Source organism: Notechis scutatus, chromosome Z (genome assembly GCF_049901735.1).
Source record: "Notechis scutatus isolate UNSWTSFEM ecotype Mainland chromosome Z, rNotScu1.2, whole genome shotgun sequence".
NCBI lineage: Eukaryota > Metazoa > Chordata > Lepidosauria > Squamata > Elapidae > Notechis > Notechis scutatus.
Window position 1 is genome coordinate 46,079,411 of NC_142025.1, and position 14,658 is coordinate 46,094,068.

Genomic DNA, 14,658 nt, shown 5'->3' on the forward strand with positions numbered 1-14,658 from the left:
TCAGGAAATCCAGGAAATTCAAATGAATATAAAGATTTATTGCAAGCTTAAGATCTCTACAACAATCTGAACTACTAATGGTCAAAGCAAATTGGTGGTACATAAGAGTCAATGGAATTCAAGGTGGGCTGGACTTCGATCTTTTGTGGGTTCAAAGGGACTCAAGACTGATGATGTGTTTGAACCCTTCCTCAGCCTCAGCCTGGTCATCTCCTGCAGACTGTTTTCCAACACAGACACACATCTTTCCTGATGGGCTAGTTTTCTATTATTTATTTTTATTTTTACTATGTTGTTTACTACATGTGAAAACTAGACTGATATCTGCAAAAGTGAAAAAAAAAGATTTTTGTAGAAGAGAAGGGCTAATAATTAAATCTCTGCTTTGTGCCCATGTCAGAGTTAGCTAAATACCACAACCCCTAGCCACACACGCTCTCCCTTCTCCAGCATGCACTTACTTTCCTTAATCTTGCCTGTGCCTTTAGCCCAAACTAGTGTCTCCTTGTGGCATTCTGTACAAAGTGTCTCTCAGGCCCCTGAGCTTTTTCCAGTAGTTCTGCAGCTGCTGGCCCTGGTTGCTCAGCCAACAGTCCTGTAGCCCATTTTTCATCAGATATCCAGGAGTGCCAAGATCTAGCACGAACCTTGTTAACCTGGGGGACATCTGAGATGATACGGCTTTCTGAAATTTAAGCCTCACCATATTTTTTAGGGGAGAGGCAATCTTTATCTGATTCTTTATCGGATGAGATTTTTCTGGCATAGTTCTCAACTTCCTCAGGAAACAGAAGCCCCACAACCATGTCAAAGTAGTGCCCCACTGGGGTATTATTTTTATTTAAGATTTAATCTTCAATTTGATTCACAGTCTGGGACTGGTAAAAACTTAACATTTCAAGTTCTAACAAAGAACTTCTAAGAACTATTAAGGTAGTTCTGAGTAAGGGTATTATTATTATTATTATTATTATTATTATTATTATTATTATTATTATTATTATTATTAATTGCACAATCAGTGAGGTGTTCAGACTGAGTTTGGCATTTTTGTCTACCTATCATGTCCTTACCAAGGACCTGGGATAGGCAGGTCTGGATATTTGACAGTATTATCGTTGCAAGATGGAAGCTGTTCTCAGTAAATCTGCCTTTTGTAATTGATTGAATGACAAATTTGTCAATGCCAATGATGTTCAAATGGTGCTCCACTTATTTTGAATTGCAGCTGAGGCACCTATTACTATTGGTACTAGTATTTTGCTTGCTTTTTCATTCTAGTTCTATTTGTAGGTCCTTGTATTTTGTTATCTTCTCCATTTTTTTCTCTTCTGTTCTGCTGTCTCCAGGAAAAGCAATATCCACTATCCAGACTCTTTTGCCTTTCTTATCAATAGTCTGAGGTGTTATGTGGCAGGTGCTTGTCTGTTTGAATTCTAAAGTCCCAGAGCAATTTAAGTTCTTTATTTTCTATGACTTCCTGTATTTTATGGTCCCATCAATTCTTGCTTGCAGGCCAATGATATTTCTTGCAGATCTTCCAATCCACTATTGTTGCTACTTTGTCATGCTGCTATTTCTAGTCAGTCTGGGTGATTTCCCAGCATACTATCTTCAGTGCATCATCTTCATTGTAGTTCAAGTCTTGCCCAGGTGTTGATTGCCTCCATTAGTATTTCCTCCATTGAGTTTGGACTTTAAGGTCTTCTTCACACTCTTGACCTCTAATCTTTTTCTTGACTTCAGTGTGCTTGATGTTGTCAGCTTGAAGAATACCCAGGTATTTCTAGTAACCATCTTTATCCAGACTCTTAATCTTATTTTTATGGGGCATCTTGATTCTTTCAGTTTGCACTATTTTTCTTTGTTTGATAATGAGTCTGGCACATTGCAAAGTCTTGACTCTATATACTGTACGGACAGTATTGAGCAGCAATTCTATTTCAGATGGTGTTTTTTCCTACAGCTTCTGATTATTCGTGTAAAGTAGGTGGGATAGTTGTCAGGTGTTTTTTATTTTTGATAGCCTTGGCCTGAGTTATTCAGTATTGTTGACATAGGAAACAATGCAATGACAAATAGTAGTGGTGACAGTGCATCTCTTTGAAATATTCCTCTCTTGATATTAACCTCTCCCAGTCTCTCAGCATTGACCTGCAACTGTGTCTTCCATTGTGTCATCAATCTTTGCACAAAGCTTCTGGTGTTTCTTCTGATTCCTGTTATTTCTAAGCACTTGATTCTAAGTCATGTGGCATAGAGTTGAATGCCTTTTTGAAGTCAATCCATGGTACATTCAGGTTAGTCTTCCTTCTCTTGCAGTTTTCTAAAATCATTTTGTTAATTAAGAGTTGATCTTTTGTTCCTCTGCTATTGGGGTGGTTTCGTTTCTGCTCAGCTGAAAATAGATTGTTTTCAATTGGATGCTGTTGGACTGTATCAGCTACCACGTCTGTTAACAATTTGAAAATTGTTGGTAAGCAGGTAATTGGCCTGTAGTTGCCTGGTGCTGCCCCTTTTGGTGGATCTTTCATTATCACGTAGGTTTTGCCAGATGTTAGCCACTTTTCAATTTCACCTTCTTGTAGCACGTTGTTAAACCAGAGGTGGTATTCAGAAGGTTCTGACCAGTTCTGGAGAACCGGTAGCAGAAATTTTGAGTAGTTCGAAGAACCGGCAAATACCACCTCTGACTGGGGATTTTACAGTGTCCTTCCCCTGCCATGCCCACCAAGCCACGCCCACAGAACCTGTGGTAAAAAAAAATTGAATCCCACCACTGTGTTAAACTGCTTGGCAATGAGTGGGTACAAATCAGTTAGATATTTCAACTAAAAACCATGCAGTTATCTTCACCTGGTGCTGACCAGTTCTTGATCTTCCTTGCTCTTTTCTCTACCATTTCTGCTGTTATTACTAGTTCTTTCATTTCAACTTCTTTTTTATTCTTATCCACCTCTTTTAACCAAGCTGCATCCTTGTCGTATTTCTGGGTTATCCCATATCTGCACCCAGAACTGCACTGTTTCTTCCTTGTCAGGTACTAATTGATTCACTGCAGTTTCTCCATTGATGGATTGGTAGAAAAATTTCTGATTGGAGGTTTTGCTTATAAGTTGCAATTCGAACTTCATATCTGCTTATCTTCTTGGCTACAACCATTATTTCCTGCTTTATTATTTCCAATGCTTCCTTAATCTTCCTTATTTCTAGGTGGTATTTCTTGATTAAGTATTCTTTGGTCTTCTTGTTTTTCAGTTTTTATTTTATCTATTGTAGCTTGCTTGCATCTGATCTCAATTTGCTGATCTTATTTTCCAGTCTAATCTTTTTGTGGTGCACTGTTTTTCCCCTCTTCTTTGTTGATTTTACATCCCAGGTATTCGGTTATAACTGCAGCTGTGCTGTATATTAGTTGGTTTCTTTCTTGCAGTGAGTTGATGCTTGATATTGCAGTATTTGCATCTTTTAGTGCTTGTGCTAATGTTTCTTTGAAACAAGCTTCAATGCAGTCAACTTTATTCTGGTGGTCTTATTTTTTTCTTTTTTCTTTGCTATTCTAGGTGCTCAGTTATTCTTTGTTTCAGTTCTTTAACTTCTTTAGTTAGAGGGCGTTGTTCTTCCTGAGGCAGAGGAGAGTGCCTGGTTTCCAAATGAAAACAGTTGTATATATCATGTTAGTTTTGTATCTTCCTTTCCTTCAATGTCCTTCAAGTATTGACTGTGCATAGCCTTCTTTTTCCACTTAGGAACTCGAAGCTCAATTGTTTCTTTTCAATATTCTGCTTTCAATCTTGTTGTTTTCAAGAGGTTTCCCTTGTTCACCTCCTTCAGCAGAGGCTCTTTTGCTTTTTTTATGTAGTCATTTAAGCCGTGTTTTCCCTCTTCCACAGTTTGTTTCACCTATAAGAGTCCTCTGCAATGCTGAGATCTTGGCAGGTATAATAGATCAGTATCATTTTTGAGTGCAGAGTATGGTGCATTGTCATTAGTTTTTTTTTTCTTTCGATCCAAATTATCAAATTCTAGCTGAATCCAATCAATTATTCCAGCTGAGTATTGTATTACAGGCACTGCCCAGATGTTAATTGCTTTTATGATATTTCTTCCGCTCAGCTTTTATCTCAAAATTTTCCAGGCTTGTTTTATGTATTTTGTTGAAGTAGTTTCCTTCATTTGGTTGTGCAACAGATCAGAAGCTTCCACAACTCCTAAATACTTGCATCCTTTTTCTGGTGCTACTGCTTTTATCAACTCTTCATTATTAAGTTCAAATCCATCATCATTTTAGCAGTTTGTCCTGCATTAACAGCAATTGTTGCACGTTTGTCAATGCCAGATTGAATTTCAATGTTAAGCTCCTCAGTGGTTTTCAACAATGAGCTCATTTCAATTTTTGTTTTTCCAAACAGTTTTAAATTATCCATGTAGAGCAAATAGGAAATTCCCAGTCCTTTTTAGCCAATTCATAGCCACAGTTTGTCTTGCTCAAAATGCTTGTTAGTGGCACCATCAAAAATAGAAACAACAGAGATGACAATGAGTCCTCTTGGAAGATTCCTTGTTTGATTTCAACTTCACCAAATTCTTTTCCATAGCCCATCAACTTAGTTTGCCATAGCTTAATGGAAGTCTTCAGGAATTTCTGGATGTTGCTGCTAATTCCAAAAATGTCTAAGCATTTCTCAATCTAGCTGTGTGGAACATAATCAAATGCTTTCTTATAATCAATCCAGGCCATGAACAAATTTTTGTCTTTTCTCTGAATTCTTCAAAACTGGTTTATCAATCAATTGGTCTTTGGCTCCTCTTGAATTTTTGCAGCACCCTTTCTCTTCTGTTTTACAAGCAGCAAGTCCTTATTTTCCAAATATCTATAAATTTGGTTTGCACTAATGCCTATAAGTAACTTATATTTTACTGGCAGACAAGTTATTGGCCTGTAATTTTTAGGTTTCTTTCTCTTTTCTGCATCCTTCTGAATCAAAAAAGTTCTTCTGCTTGTTAGCCATTTTTCACTTTCTGGTGTTTCCAGAACCTGAATCATCTAATTTGCTAACCTTCCATGCAAACTTGTTAGTAATTTCGATCAGAATCAATCAATCAATTTCAATCAATTTATTACAGTCTTAGACCAGAGACCAGAATAAATAAAAATGCTCAGTATATATACAATTAAAAATTCTAGTATAAAATAATAAAAAACAAGTAAAATCTATAATCAAATCAAATCTATCAATTATACATGGTGAACTATACTAAAATTACCATCCATAAACTGTGTGGCCATTGTAGGTTCAACATTAAAAGGGAAAGGACTAAGCAGTACACAGGGTTTACCACAATTATTATATAATATCACTATGGTGGTGAAGACATGTGTTTGCGACGAATCCCCGATGTTGCTCTCCCTAAGTCCACCTGCAGCTCATCCAAATCAGGCCATTCCAGTTTTAGACCTTTGTTTGTTTTTGCACCATTTCTATCGTTATGTGAACATCTTCCATTCTAGTCACTTTTGCAGTGCTTTCATTATTATTCAAGATTCAATCTTCATTTTGATTCACAGTCTGGGACTGGTAAAAACTTAACAGTTCAAGTTCTAACCAAGAATCTAAGAGCTGTTGGGGTAACGTCATAAAAGCAGTTTCAAGTAGGGTGGTTTTTTGCAAAGTCAGAATATTGAGGTTTAATAAGTTCAAAATTCAAAAATCATGTATCTAGCATTCCTTTGAGTATTGCTCCAAGGACTCCTATTACTATTGGTACAACCATGGATTTCTTCCTCCACAATTGCTCAACTTCAATTGCAGATCATAATATTTCATTATTTTTTCTAGTTATTTCTCTTCAATTTGTGCATCACCTGTTGCTGTTGCTGTTGTGTTGTTATTCATTGCAGTCAGTGAGATGTTCAGACTGGGTTTGGCATTTTTGTCTACCTACCAAGTCCTTACCAAGGACTTGGAATAGGCAGATGTGGATATTTGATGGTATTATCGTTGCAGAATGGAAGCTGTTCCCAGTAAAGCCATCTTTTGCAATTGACTGGTGGCTAATTTGTCAATGTCAATGGTATTCAGGTGGTGCTCCAGTTGTTTTGAATTGTGCCCAAGCCACCTATTATTATTGGTACTACCTTTTCTTGCTTTTGCCACAGTCATTCTATTTATATTTATTTATATCTATTTATATTTATATGTCTTTGCATTTTGTTATCTTCTCCAGTTCTTTCTCTTCTCTTCTGCTATCTCTACATCCACTATGCAGACCTTTTTATCTTTCTTACTGACTATTGCTAAGTCTGGGGTGATATGTGGCGGGTGCCTGACTGTTTGAATTCTAAAGTCCCAGAACAATTTAACTTCTTCATTTTCTATTACGTTCTCTATGTTATGGTCCCACCAATTCTTGTTTGCAGGCAAATTATATTTCTTGCAGATCTTCCAATGCACCATTGTTGCTACTTTGTCATGCCCCTTCTTGTAGTCAGTCTGTGTGATCTTCTTGTAGCAGCTCACCACGTGGTCCACTATTTCTTCAGCTTCATTGCATAGGCAACACTTACTGTCTGTTATTTTCTTCTCAATTCTGACTTTGTATTTTTCCTTCGTCTTGTGCAGCCAGAATTAGTCCTTTGGTCTCTTTCTTCAATGTTCCTGTTCTTATCCACTGCCAGGTCTCGTTATTATCTGCTTTCACTGCTATTTTTTTTTTAATGTACTGGCTATAAAGTGATGTAGTTGTACCTGTTCTGCCCACCTATTTGCCTTGGTAGGTAGAGTCTGTCAACGTCGCTGCGACAATGAAAGGGATGATTCATTGTCACTATTTTTCTGCTCTCCCTATCCATTATTTTTTAGTTATGCTTGAATCCACTATTCCTCCTGTGTGTCTAATGACTGGAATTACTCAGCGGGCATCTGGCAAGAAAAGTCAATAGGGAAAGCTACACTCTCTTAAAAAAAAATCTCATGATTCACTTAACAACCACAGTGGTTTGTTTAACAACCATGGCAAAAAGGTGGTAAAATTGGGTGCGACTCACTTAACAACCACCTTGCTTAACTATGTAAATTCTAATCTCAATTGTGGTCATAAGTCAAGGATTACCTGTATTCAAATCTTTTGTGTTCAGGCTGATGTCTATTTATTTGTTCAATTTATTTGCCACCTGTCTTTCTGTGGGGCTACACATTACTCTATTTGGCAGCATCAGATGCAGGGATCAAAGCGTCTAGATATTTTAACTAATCCGTATGCTTAGTTGCTCATCTTTTAAGGCAAAGTTAATTTGTGTGATTTCAATTGCATGGCCTTGATCTTTTTTGAATTAATCCATAATGTGGATAATAATTTGTCTAAGAGCCTCTTGGCTCTTTTGTTTATGACATCTAATAGCTTCCGAACCTACATTTCTGATTGCTATATGAAAACAATGTCATTGGTTAATGGCTCCATCTGTGAGTTCAGTTGATCCATGTCACATTCAACTCCATAAATGTCCAACCAAGGTTTTTTCCATCACCCAATTTGTCACTACCTTGAACAACATTGGTAATAGAACACATCCTTATTTCCCTTCTGTTTTGACTGTGAAGGTACTGGATTTCAATATGTAATGAATATCATAAAAGAAAGCAATGACTTGGATGATTGTTTAGGTACACTGATCACCAAAATAATTTGTATATCTGTAGACTTTGTAGACCTTGTCAAAGGCAATTTATTTATTTTTTAAAATAAATTTTATTGATTTTACAATTAAAACAAACCAACAACACATACATAAATGAAAGAGAGAAAAAGAAGAAAGGGAGAAGAAAATAGAAAGAAAAAAATAGAAAACAATTAAAAACATTCTCATCTTCAACAGTTTGTAAGACCTCTTTTTTATCCTTATTTTATGCCATATACACACGCCTAATCCTTACATCTATCTGTATATCACTACTATGGATTTATCCTATCCTCTTTTGCCTTTTAGTGTGAAGTCTATCTTTTGGTCTATCCATTTGTACCAGCAGTTCCAGCTGTTGTAGTATATTGAAGTGTCTTTATTTTTTAATGCCACAGTTAATTTGTCTATTTCTGCACAACTTGAAATTTTTTGAATGATCATCTCCTCTGATGGAACATGAGGCTGCTTCTAACATTGTGCAAAAGCCAATCTGTCCGCTGTCAAAATGTGTATTATTATATATTTCACTTTTTTTGATATTTGATAAGTACTTATACTCCAGTAACCAGTTAAAGAGCACAGCTATCCAGCAGATAGATAGATTAAGTAATTAGATACTGGTCAATCCTAATACAGAGATTCTATCACTGAATGTTAATTTGGGATATAATTAATATAGTCAAAGGCAATTTAAATACAGGGACAATATCAGCAGGGTCCAATTAAGGAGGACTTGTTCTTTCCATAATATTGAGGATAACCTGTGACTATAATTGACTGCTACAATTATCTTGCCTTGAGCACCTCCACATTGACTCGGTTAGGATCTGCAACTTTTCTATTTTTAAGTTGTTTGATAGCTGCAATTTCTGGTTTCTTTGGTTGTCAGTTGGCAGGTTCCTTGATTGACATTGATAGTTTCCAGGATCCAGGTGGTCAGATTATCCCTAGTCCCTCCACCCTGCCCTCCAGAAAAGTCAAGGTTGAAGTGAAAAAAATAATAATTTGGATAATGCTCTGCTCATGTCCTTGGAGTCCATGGGGCAGAAGGACTTCCAGGTAATATAACAAAATAATGCCCACTCATGATCAAATACTGGCCATGAAGAGTCGGGTTTCTGAAAAATGTAAGCAACAAAATTATGTGACGATTGGTCACAGTGACCTGACAAGAAACCTTGTATTGCATGTCTTTTTTTCCCATCATTTCAGCCATGTTTTCTTTTAAAATGTAGATATTATAAATTCTATTGCCTTAATTATATTTTTGAAATGTGCTAAAACATTAATTATGAAAAAGTGGCTTTTAGTCTCTTCTTGAAGTGCCATATTAAGCAAGGCTACTTAAATGTTGGCCTAAAATGGTTTATACAACAGTTTTATGTAGAGAAGCAACATCAACTTGAATCCACTTGAGCCCCAACTTTCCCATGTCTGTATGAGTGTAAGAACTGCTGCTCTGTAAACAACTTCGCTTTGTTTTGACCCCAAGCAAGCAAAGATTTTCTTAAACCAATCAGAGTAATGGGATCTTATTTTTATTTGTCAGTGAAAAGGTAATGCAACCTTTATTACATTACTTTTCTGGTTAGATTGATCCCGCCACCCCAGGTCCTTCCATATGTTTCAATTATGAAAGGAATTTAATTCAGTTTTCTTTAATGAGGATTCCTGCCACGTAATCTAGTTAGCTGAACTGGTATTCCATGTCTATCTCTACATATCTGTTTTTGGGCCCATTTCCCCCCTTGTTGAATTTGGAACTCTCATTCCTTTCTTTTACTATTTAAAGAAATAATTGAACAAACTCCCTCCATTCACACATACAGGGAAGGGTGAGTTATCCTGGATTCAATTAACAAATGAGCACTCCTTCCAAATTTTTGATAGGACAAGTTATATTTTTTCCAAGACCTCCATAGATTTGTAGTGCTGGAATATGCATTGATGCTATCCAAAATATATATTTTCATGGCTGCCTAGAATTGGCATTGGAACTCACTGCAAACGGGTCTATTATCTTCTGAACGTTTTAGTGCATGGTTGGAGAACCAAAATCCCTTCCATATTATTCTGGGATACAAATTTCAGCTATAATTTTTTAAAGTAAGGCAAGGTAAGCATGCAATGTGTTCAGATAGATAAGTTGGTCAGAGAAGCCATAGGAGGAAAGCTTAGTCATATAGGTAGCTTTCAACTAATCTCTGTGCTCCTGTTTTCAGGGTAGAGGTAATGGGCTAAGATTTAATTTGCATGTATGGGGCGTATTTCTTATTTTTATATGCTCTATTCCAGGGGTCCCTTACCCCTGGACCACGGCCCATTACATGCACATGCAACTTAAATTGTGCATGTCAAGCTGTGCATGTATGTGCATGCGTACCGGTCTGCCAGTCTATCCCTTCTCTCCACCCCCCACCCCACCAGTGTAGCCCAGACTTCTGACTTTATTACCCCTGCTGCTTTGGTTTATTTGTAAAAGTGGGTAGTTGTGATTCCTCTTTGGGAGATGTTTCACAGGAAAGTTGAGGTTTAGATAATGGTGATTCTCATGTGTTTATTTGTTCATTTATGAACTGCTCTCCTATGACATGTTGTACCTCTTCCAAATTTTATCCTCTGAAAGGAAGTTAAATGAAAAGAAAATGATTGGCCAAAATCACTCAATGGTTTCATAGCTGTCATAATTGCCTACTATTGTTAATAATTATATTATCAACGTCCTGAGGTTAAAACCCAATTTGGAAGCTGTAATTTCCAAGCTGGGAGACTGGATGACTTTGGGTCAGTCATGCTTTTTTAACAACTTAAAAGGTTGTTGTTGTGGGAAAAATAAGAGGTACTAATATAATGGAAAGGAATAAATAGAATAGAATAAATAGAGTCGAATAGAAGTAGAGTAGAATAGATTGGAATAGAACACTACACTCATCTACACTTTACTGGCCATGTGTGATTGGACATACAAGGAATTTATCTCCAGTGCATAAGCTCTCAGTGTACATACAAGCAATAACTGATAAATCATGAACATAGTCATCGTAAAAATACATTCATAAATCATAAGATACCACACTTAGTGATAGTTATAAAATACTAAATAAGCAATCAACATAAATCATACTAGCATACTAAATAAAATAATATAAATTGTAAGGTACAAGCAACAAAGTTATATCATAAGAAAATAAGAGATAGGTAATAGGAAAGACGAGAATAATAATAGAAATACAGCCTTACTACATAGTTTGACGGTGTTGTGGAAATTAGTTGTTTAGCAGAGTGATGGCATGGGATGAAAAACTGTCCTTGTGTCTAGTTGTTCTGGCATACAATGCCCCATAGTGTTGCTTTGTGGATAGAAGTTGGAACAATTTAGGTTTAGGGTGTGAGAGGTCTGTAGATATTTTCACAGCCCTCTTTTTAGCTCCTCTCAAGCTAGCTACCTGCCTTCCTCAATGGAAGGCAGGTTGGTAGCAATTGTTTTTATTGCAGTTCTAATTATCCGTTGAAGTCTGTGTTTGTCTTGTTTAGTTGCAGTGCCAAACCAGACAGTTATACAGGTGCAGATGACAGACTCAATAATTCCTATGTAGAACTGTATCAGCAGCTCCTTGGGCAGTTCGAGCTTTCTGCATTGGCTCAGGAAGAACATTTCTTTGTTGTGCTCTTTTGATGAAGTTTTTGATTGTTGGATATCTATTTTAAGTCTTGAGATATTATAGAAACTAGAAACTTGAAAGTCTCAATTGTTGATAATATGTTATCTAGTATTGTAAGAGGTGGTAGTATTGGAGGGTTTCTCCTAAAATATACTATCATTTCTACAGTTTTGAGTGTGTTTAATTCAAGATTCTTCTGTCTGCACCACAAGGTTAATTGTTCAACCTCCTGTCTATATGCAGATTCCAGACTCATTGTTGTCTCGAATGAGACCAATCACTGTTATATCATCTGCAAACTTCAGTACTTTAACAGAGGGATCCTTTGAGATGCAGTCATTGGTATATAAAGAGAAGAGAAGTGAAGAGAGTACAGGGGGGGGGGGGAGTGCCGTGCTAATTGTACAGGTATCTGATGTGATTTTTGCCTAGCTTCACCTACTACTTCCTCTCTGTTAGAAAGCTTATAATCCACTTACAAGTGTGGTCAGGCACCGCTAGCTGATTTAGTTTAGTTAGAAGAATATCTGGTATGATAGTATTGAATACTGATTTGAAGTCTACAAAAAGAACCCTTGCATAGGTCTTTGGAGATTCAAGATGTAGGATGAAGTGCAGAGTCATATTAACAGCATCATCTGCTGATCTATTTGCTCAGAAGGCAAATTGCAAGGGATCTAACAGTGGGCCCATAATGGTTTTCAGGTGGGCCAGCATTAATCTTTCAAAGGTTTTCATAACTATGGATGTCAGAGCAACTTGTCTGTATTAGTATTAGTTATGGTCCGCCAGCGGCCTGTGGAGCTGGCAGCAGAATTGGACAGTGGGGAGGAACATGGGCCAGTCTTGCAGTCTGGGGAGGGCCCAGACAAGGGATCTGCGTCTGACACAGAGATGGGGCCAAGGCCACCTGAGAGTTATGTGCTGACTCCGGAGCCTCCAGAATCTGATATCAGCGAGGCAGAGGAACAGGGGGAGCCTGTTCCCAGTGCGTGCTTGCGCAGAGCTGTAAGAAGGCAAGAACAGTTAAGACAAAAGGGGCGACTCGGAAGTAAGGCTTGGAGAGGATTTGCCCCTCCCATAAAACATAAAGGAGGAGCAAAGGGACATGAACTTTGTTCGTTCTGGTCGGTTTAAACTCTGAAGCTCCATGTTGACTTTGTGCTCCGTTTGGCCTTGTACAGTTAATTGGCAATTTAGTTGTTGGCAGAATTTCAAGGGAGATAAAGGTGGGTACTGAGTGCATATAATTCACAGCCATTGAAATAAAAAAAAAAAAGGTTTTTGGGAACAGGGTGGATTGCTACTGTCTCAGGAAGTCTTGGTCAGAACAGTATATTAGGCATGATTGCCACTTTGAGTTGACCAAACATATAAAAAAGGCAGCATGCTAATAATAATACAGGTAGTCCTTTGGTTATGATGGAAATTGGGTCAGTGTTTCTAGTTGCTGTGTGATATAGTCAGAAAGCACAATACCGCATAACCACATTGCTTAGTGACTGCAATCCCAGAAGTCCCAATTGCCATTGTAACTCCAATGACTCTGATCATTAAACAGAAAGAGAGCAGGAATTCCAGACAAACAGGCAATGGAGCACAGAGCAGGCATTACAAAATGCAGGTTGGCAAAAAAAAAGTAGTGGGAGTGATTTTCTGGTCTCCCTATTGATTTTCTTTTGGGGAAGCTAGCAACCAATGCCAGAAACCACAATCATACAACTGCATATCATTGTAACAATGTAATCATGAACCAGACATTCAGCACCTGGATCACAATCAAATGTCAACAACTGGAACTCTGAGGACTGGCCTTACATGCCCCCTTGTTCAGCGCCATTGTAAATTTGAATAGTCACTGAATATAACGAGAACAAAATTAACAAAAATAATGAACAAATCCTGTCTTTATTTTTGTTACTTTTTTCAGGTGGGTAACTTGAAGTATTACTTAATTTGCCAGCCTTTTTTTAAAAAAAAAAAATGGAATTTCTGCAACAAATTGTACTGAAATTTTGAAAGGAAAATCAAACAGGGTAGATAAAGTATGTTATAATCTTGCGTAGTATATGTTGGTGCAGGCTAATTTCTATGTGCAGGATTTTATACCTGCATGGTAGTCTTTTCCTGCTGATTCTCTTGGTCTCCTTGGCGGTACAAAGGTTGTAGGCTCTTCTGGAATAGAGGCACACAACTGCTGCTGAAAGTAAAGCAGGATGGAAATGTTTTATGAATGTGGAAATGGGTTTCTGGATCCAGTTCATTATTTTCAGAAACGTAAAAGGGAATAAAAATTGTGAAAATAAAATAGACTGCTCTGCAAAAAAACACAGATTTTAATATGGTTATTAGCTGCAGTGACAGCAAAGAACACTACAATTCCACCCTCATGAAATAATATCATTTCCTCGGAGGTAAACCGATTCTGTAGTCTCTGTTATCACTAATCTCTTGTATTCAGGTTGCAATAGCAGACGGATGGGGGATTTGCTTTCTGTGTGGAAAAGGCCCAAGTAAGCCATGAAAAAATAGGCAGGTGGATAGACAGAAACACATTTTTCTAATTAGCTGATGCCTGCCGCTCTAAGTGTAAACGGGTACAATTATAATAGTATCCCATTTTACCTCTCATTGAGTTTGAGGGTTACAGGGAGAAAAAACATTATCAGTTAGTTTGACATGAGGGGAGGTGTTAACATTCAAACAGTCCAGGATTTATGTTAAACATACTTAGATGGATTACTATTATGACTTCAGGGAGTTTTTTCTAGCCAAAGAGATCCCTAAAGAGAGATTGATATATTGATCGTATTGAAGAAAAGCAGAGTAACTTAAAGATACATCTGTCATTTTAAAAAGGACCCATTACAGGATATTATGGCTTGCAAATGATGTGTTATTTTCTTTTTTGAAAGGCAAGTTTAGATGCTTGACCCGGATTGTGTCAGGAATAGGACAAGTGAAAATGTAAGCTTATCTTGAACATATGAGAAGATCTGATGTAATGTAATTCATTGATCTATTGCAAGGAAATATATTTACTTTTTTCCTCCTCTTCCCACTCACCCAGCACTAATTTTATTCTTATGACAACCCTCAAAGGCTAAAAGAGAGTGACTTGGAGTTTCATAGCTGAGTGGTTCTTTGAGTCTACTTCATAATCCATCAGACCAAACCACTAAACCATTTGTTTATGAGGCTCAAGTTCAATTCTGTACTCACATGCCTAACTCACCAGACTTTTCCTGCCCATGGCTCTATCTTGTGTTTTATAACTATTGCTGAACTCTCTTCAGTCCCAGGCAGAGTTGAATA

The 14,658-nt window shown here is 37.3% G+C and overlaps 1 protein-coding gene across 5 annotated transcripts in view; it reads left to right on the plus strand.

The window, feature by feature from the left end:
• The window catches only part of DNAJC1 (DnaJ heat shock protein family (Hsp40) member C1), a 137,919-nt gene that overhangs the window by 108,793 nt on the left and 14,468 nt on the right, over positions 1–14,658 (plus strand). The window lies entirely within an intron of this gene.